Here is a 6,969-nt window from a genome sequence, read left to right as displayed (position 1 = left end):
CTCCGGGCTCTCCCAGCTCCCTGCAAGCAGCCACCTAGTGGGCAGAGGAGGGAGGAAAATCCCGCCCGAAAGCCCACGCAGCACTGCTGCATCACCTCCCACCGAAGCCTCCGGCAGGGCAGAGGCGCCGGCCCGGCCCCGCAGCACCGGCGGGGCCCCCCGGGGGCTGCCGGCCCCCCGCCGCCCCTCCGGGCGCCCGGCGGCGTCGGGGAGCGGGCCGCAACGCAACCGCTCCAAAATTAACCCAGCAGCTGGAAACCAGGCAGGCAAGAGGGCGAAGCAACAACACGGGAGGGGGCGGGAAGCAGAAGATGCTGCAAAGGAAGGGAGCGAGTTCGGCCCGGCGGCTGCGAGCGCAAACCAGCGCGAGTGCTGGTCCGAATGCAAACCTCGCCCCAGGAAGGTTTGGGCCTCCCTGCCACCCCAGAGGTTAGCGGCAGAGGACATTGCCACTGCTCGAGGGATCTCCTGCCCTGCCGGATACCGCTCACGGAGGAGAGGGCGGCAGCGCGGAGGGGAGCTGAGGCCCCCCCTCGCTCTGAGGGCTCCCCTTTCCAGCAGGGATGGAGACAGAGGACCACATCTGCACGACACGCTGCCTCCAAGCAGCTCCAGGCCTTGGGAAAGCAGCGGGATGGACAGCCAAGCCTGGCACAAGGTGTTTTTACACCGGCCTTACTCAATTTGGGTAGTAAGGCCCGAGTGCAGCACTCCGTGCTGTCGCGGTGCAGCCATACAGCGGCGTCACCTGGACGACACGAAAAAACGTCTTCGTCTCTGGCAGCCGCCACCTCAARTACGTCCAAGAGATTTTCTCAGCTGAAGCCTCCCCTTGCAGGTTTAGAGCTGCTGAAGCTGTTTATGAATTCCTGACAAATTCAGCCAATTACCATCGCTCAGCCAAAATAACGCAGGGAGGATTCAGAAAAGGTTGTAATGTTGTATTTTAACATATTCAGAGTGTTCTGATTCCTTTTGACTTCAGAATTCATCTGAATATTCAAAGTAATAAGCCCTCAAAAGCTTTTTGCTCAACAAGAAGCAGCATTGTTGCTGGCGGAGGGTTTTTTCCAGCTGAGCTGGTGAACCGAAGTTTAAAAGCGCAATTCGATCTAATTACGCATACAACTTCAGACGCACTTTCCACAGGTGGCTCACGTTTTCCTGGCAAGCTGATCCTCCCGCTAAGCCCCGCTCACCTCCGGGGGGTTAAAGGAGACCTCAGCTCGGCAGAGAAGCGCTCGCCGGGCGCAGGAGTCGGGCGCGCACCTCCGCGGGCGGCCCGCGGCCCCGAGCGGGGAGGCAGCGATCCCCGAAGGCGTCAGAAACCGGAGGGCGTTAAACCTGGCCGGCGTCCTCCGGAGCGGGAACCGGTGGCGCGGCGGCGGCCTTCTCGCCGGGGACGACCCTGCCGCTGCGGGCTGTCCCCAGTGAGCGGGTCGGGGTTACAACAGCTTCCCCGGCCACGCCGGGTAAACTCACCCCCAGACGCACCCCGTTTCATCGGGCGCYGGGGTGGAATCAGCGCACTGATCCCAAGCGAAGCCTCGCTCAGAAACCGTCCATCGGGCTGAGACTTCGCAAAAATTACGGGCACGGGCACGAGCCGCCTTTCGYGCGCCGAAATCCCGTCCAGGCACCGCGCGGCGTCCCGGGGAAGGCTGACTAACCYGGGGCAGGCTCTCGCCCGGGGCGGGCGGCGCGTTTCTCCCGCCTGCGCGGCCCTCGGGGCGGCAACGCGAGCCGCTCGCCGGCTCCAGCCTGCGCGGGGCGGGGGGAAGCGCGGCGCGCGCACCCGGGAAGCAGCACTGACATTCAGCGGCTTTGACTGTAATCGCGAAAGCAATAAACCCAGATCTTTAAACCCGTCTAACAGCCCGCGACCCCAAACCGCGCTGTGCGCCGTGCCGYGGCAGCTGCGGGCAGCCGAGCGCTGCCAGGCGTGCGGGAGAGGGCCGCGGCGGGGAGCAAAGCGACCGCGCGAACCGCAGCTCGGGGCACCCGCAGGGAACGGGCCTGGACAAGCAGCGGCTCTTCCCAAGATCGCACTGAACGCAAGGATTTCAACCCACGAACTTCGTTACGAGCAAAGCTGATACGGCCGCGGCTTGACAGCRGATGCGACGTGCCTGGCTGCCTCCTCGCTGGCTGCCCCGTGCGGAAGAGGTCCCCAGCCGGGAAGACGCCCGGGACGCTCGCTTGCGCGTGGCCCGGCTCCCGCCTCCGCCGCATTGCACGGCCGCGGCCCTTCGCCTTCCTCCTTCCCCGGGAGGATCCGTTCAGGTGTTACGGGAGCGCGCCGCCGCCGCCGGCACCCGCGCGCGGACCGCCAGCCCGGGAGGGAGACGCCGCCGCGGCCGCCGCGGGGCAGAGGGCTCCACGCGGCCGGGCACCGGGCTCGGCCACGTCCCAGGAGCTACCTGCCGCCCCCGGACCCTCACCAGGAGAGCTTCCAGCCCGTCACCCACCCTGACCAACGTCCTCGCCGGTGGGCTTGGTGCCGGCCGGGGCTGCTCGTTCCTTCCTGGAGCGGGGCTGAGCCGAGGGTGCCGAGGGGCCCTCGCTCCCCAGGGGAACGGCACAAAGGTGCCGGCAATTCCCGTCGCTCGGCTGTGTACAGGTTATTAAGAAAAAATGATGATAAATAAAGACAAATGGCAGAGAGTGGAGCATGCTGGCAACCCTTCTCCATCATTCCTTTTCTTCCCTAAGCAGATCAAATTATGACCTGAAATCACTGAATACATATTTTATTATGTGGATAATTTAAGGGATGAGGGTGAGACAGAGGACTCGTAAGGCGCAGCCACATTAGAAGACAAAGAGTTGCCATTAATCTCTCAAGGAAAAAAAAAATGAAAAGGAGAAAAGGAAAAGAGCGGGGGGAAAGAGGCTGTAATAGACGGTCCCCACTCCTCCTCCCCAGCCTCKCTGGGCGAGCCCCCAAAGAAGGCGCCCCGGCTCCGAGCAGGCCTCGTTTGCACTGCAGATCCCCCTTGGCCGAGCTCTGCTCCCTTCACCGGCGAGCGAGCGGGTAAATAACACGCATTGGTCTTGCTGCTTGTTTATGCAAATGCTTTCAGCATATTTGTTATTCCTGAATAATTTCCAAGTCTGGGTGTCATATCACCGGAGCACTCCTGCTCACTTGCTCTCCCTGCGTTGGAGCTAGCCAGGCTTTGGCATCCGCAAAGGTCMTCCTTTTGGTGAGGACCACAGAGGGGTCCATGCCATCCTTGCCTGCAGGACAGCTTCAGGGTGAGTCCCTTTGGCCGTGGAGAGGGAAAGATGGGAATATCAGCTCCTGAGCCGTTGTTACCATCCTGCAGATGGAGATCTGTCAGTAGGAAACTGTTGCGGACCAACAGATTGAAGAGCCTCATTGGAGACCTTTCCCTTGTCGTCATCTGCTGGTCAGTGTCTCTCCAGGAGCAGCACCACYAGTCCTGCAGGCAACAAGGCGCCTGGCTTTGGGGAGGTCTGGCTCTGTGGGAGCAAGCCTGGCTGGAAGGTGATGTGCAGCTTAGGGGGCAGTCAGGGTGGCAGTGGGCTTTGCCTGGGGGGTTGGTTATTTCCCTCCGCCCCCAAGATGGAATAGATGATTATACTCCTAGAAAAGAGTAAGGGACCGAGGCTGGGTMCAGAGGTTTGGGTGAGGCCAGCAGAGGTACTGGTGCACGAGGAGCATGATGAGCCKAAGGTGTAAAGGGAAGAAGATAGGGATGGACAGATATTTAACCTATTTGAGAGCTGCAGGGCTCACTCATCTCTGGTCCTTGCTGCAGAGTCCCARAGTCTCTTGAAGTTGCCTTTTTTCCCATGCATCATCCTGTTGAGCTCTCCTCACCATGGTGGCCAAAAGCCTCTTTACCTTTGGCATGTGTCTCCTYGCAACATCGTCTCAGCACCAGGGCTGGAGCCACAGGCACATGGTCCCCCACCTCTGTAGTGAGCCAAGGCACTGGTCCATCTCTCCCGCTTTTCCGAGTGGCAGACTACACCAGGCCTTCTCCTGCTTTCAGCTCACCACCACTCGTCATCTTCACAGCTCCATCTGAAACGATCCCCACCATTCAAGGTGATCTGAGAAGCGATTGGAGTTGGTTTAGGGAAGCAGACTGGTGCCGTRCAACTCACCTCATGCTGTCTCCTCCCCGGCTCCCTGTCACAGCGAGCACCAGGAACATCTGTCACTTGCTGCTGTAGCTGCTTCCATACAGGCTCTGAAACTGAGGCAGCTCATCCTGCTCTCTCAGGGTCCCTTCCACCCTGCCCAAAGCCAGTTTGACCTCCAGGCCAGCTGATGAAGAGAAGGACTCCGAGTGACCGATGGGCTGGCTGTGGGTACATCATTGCTTGTCACCTCTTTTGAAGCGGTCCAAGATGTTTTCTGCACTAACAGGTGAATGTAAGCTACTCCTTTGGGTGTGAGCCCCTAAAAGAYGGGGGGAAAAGGTCATCTTTGCTTCCTGCAAATAAGGTTACTCATTTCAAACCAGGTGCAGATGCAGCTTTCTCCCTCATTAGCACTGTGCGGTGTGATGGGCTTCCTGCCCCAGAGGCTGAGGCTGTGCCGCCTGCTCTGGTGCACCCATTTAACCAGCGTCCAGGAGAGCAGCAGCCACAAACCTCCTGCAAAATAGATGTTGTGCTCTGAGCTCTTCTCTGCCCTCACTCCGCTGCCCTTTGCCAGCAGCATAAAGTCATTACTTCTCATTGCGTTTAAATAGCTTGGAAATTGGCTTTTCTCTTCTGCTGCACCAAGCTTGAAGCGAGGGGAGGAGGAAGATGAAACGATACCTTATCTACAGCAGCCGAGCTCCTTGGTGCAGGCTGCCACTTGCCTCCCACCTGTGTACCCGAGCCGTTTGGCAAAGCACCCAACCCCAAAATCCCTCTGTACACCCCCACCGCAGGCACATGGGGCTAGGCAAGACCAACATCCCCARGGTCCTCCCTAGGAGGGTCCTCAAGGAACGTAACACCCACCAGAAGCAGAGGGAGAAGGCGGCAGGGAGCAGAGTCCCATGGACGTTTGCCCACGCGCATCCTGGGTTTCCAGCCCTCACCTTGACCCCCCCAGTCGTCCTTGCCGGGGGCAGCGCTGGCGGCGACGCCGTCTCGGTCTGCTGGGCTTCGGCCCGCTTCGGYCGCCCTGTCTGCTGGCGGATCGAGCGCGACGCTCCTCTGCCTTCGAGGGGTCGTCCCTGCCCCACTGCCCTTCTCCCCCCGGAGGTCTCCGAGGCCGATTAGTCACGGGCCACTTTGCAGATCGATGGCAGCTTCAGGACGGTTTCTGGCYGCCGCGAGGGTGGGGTAGAGCCCCCAGCACCTCCGGGGCGGCCAGAGGATGCTGCAAGCTGGGGGCYGAGGCTGGCGCGTGGGTTTAATGCGCAGCAGCGTATTTGTGCCCGCTGTCGCACGAGAGGAGCCGTGCAAGGCGCGACCGGGGTCCCGGATCTCCTCGCAAGGCAGCCCACAGGCCGACGCGTCCCCACGACCTCCTCCTCGGGGCGGGAAGGGACGGCTGCCAGGGCRTCCTACCCACGCCGGGAGCCCCCGAGCGGAGCCCGCGGCCGGCGGGGACAAGCCACCCGTACTGACGCCCGCGACCGAATCTCCGTTGGGCTGCGGGCAACGAGGAGTCACTCTGGCTTCGCAGTGCGAGGAGGGGACGGACCTGCGCTGGCAGCTCCCAGGCTCGTTGGCCCGTGCTGTGCGYGGCAGCAGGCGCGTCCGCGGGGAAAAGCCAAGCGCAGAGGTGCGTGGCCTGCTCAGTGGGTGATGCTCCCGGGGAGGAGGACGCTGAGCGAGGTCCCTCTGCCAGCCGCCACCAAAGCAACCCTCTCCCAGGGCGCCAAGGACAGCCCCGGCGCTTCCTCGTCCCCCTGCGATTCCAAACAGCGGCACCGAGCCCAGCCCGAGGCTGCTGCTGGCTCTCCCCCGGGGATTTCCTTGGAGGGGCAAGGAGGGGAGGGGAAAGGGGAGCCCCCCCCCCCCGGGGGTCCCACCACCCTTGCCAGCCCCAGGCTCCGGCTGCGCCTGCACCTCGGGAGCGAGTCCCCGGCTGGGGCCGTGGCGCCCCACAGGGCTCCGGCACCTGGACGTGCACCAAAACCACCGATTTTTGCCTGCAAGCGTTTGGGCCCCGCTGCCAGCAGAGCTYGAGCCATCTAGGTGAAGGGCCCCGTTTGTCGAGAGGAGCAGGGGGACGGACGTGCAGCGCGYGGGTGCGGACAGCCGAGACCGGACACTCGGCGCTCCTGGCCCTGGGGTCTGCCACGTCTCCCAGGGCCACCGCTCGGCCCAGGGGCGCCCGGAGCCGAGCTCCYGCCTCTCCAAAGCGAGCAGCCGCCCAGCGTCGAGGCTCTCGCCAGGAGCCCAGCCGTGCCCAGGCTGTTATAACATGGTAACCTTTAAACAAATACTTTTAATTTCTGCCAAACCTTTCGGCTTCTCTATTAGCCTCCACCTCCCTCCTTCCTGCTTCGGCAAAACACATGGAAGCACGGAGGGAGGGCCTTTAAAAAGAAAAACCAGGGGCAACTCTGAAACGGGTCGTTCTCCTAATGAAAACCCTTTCCAGCCCACTTTTGGCTTGCTGTGTCACGCTGGCTGGACTGCACGGCCCCTCTGCACCCCGAATCCCTGCGGTTTTGGGTAGGGAAGCCTGGTTGGTATTTTTTAAGGCAGGTTTGCACCTGCTTGCACTGGGCTAAACCCCATTTCTCCGCTGCGGGAAGCTCCCTATGGTGGCTCTGCCCGTGGGAACAGGAGCATCCCCTGCTCTCGCGCTGCCCCATCCCCGAGGCGCTGGGGCTGCTCCGGGCGACTCCGCGCTCGTTCAGCGGCTGAGGAGCTGCAGCAGCGTCGGGAAGGGCAGGCAAACCCGCGACGGGGCAGGGCACTGCCGCCTGCAAAACGCTACCCGGGCGCCCACGCGAAAGGAGCGGAGAGCGCAGGGGCCAA

This window comes from Rhea americana, unplaced genomic scaffold (assembly GCF_003343005.1).
Source record: "Rhea americana isolate MKP2758 unplaced genomic scaffold, rheAme1 scaffold_151, whole genome shotgun sequence".
In the NCBI taxonomy this organism is placed as follows: Eukaryota; Metazoa; Chordata; class Aves; order Rheiformes; family Rheidae; genus Rhea; species Rhea americana.
This window is presented reverse-complemented; position numbering follows the sequence as displayed.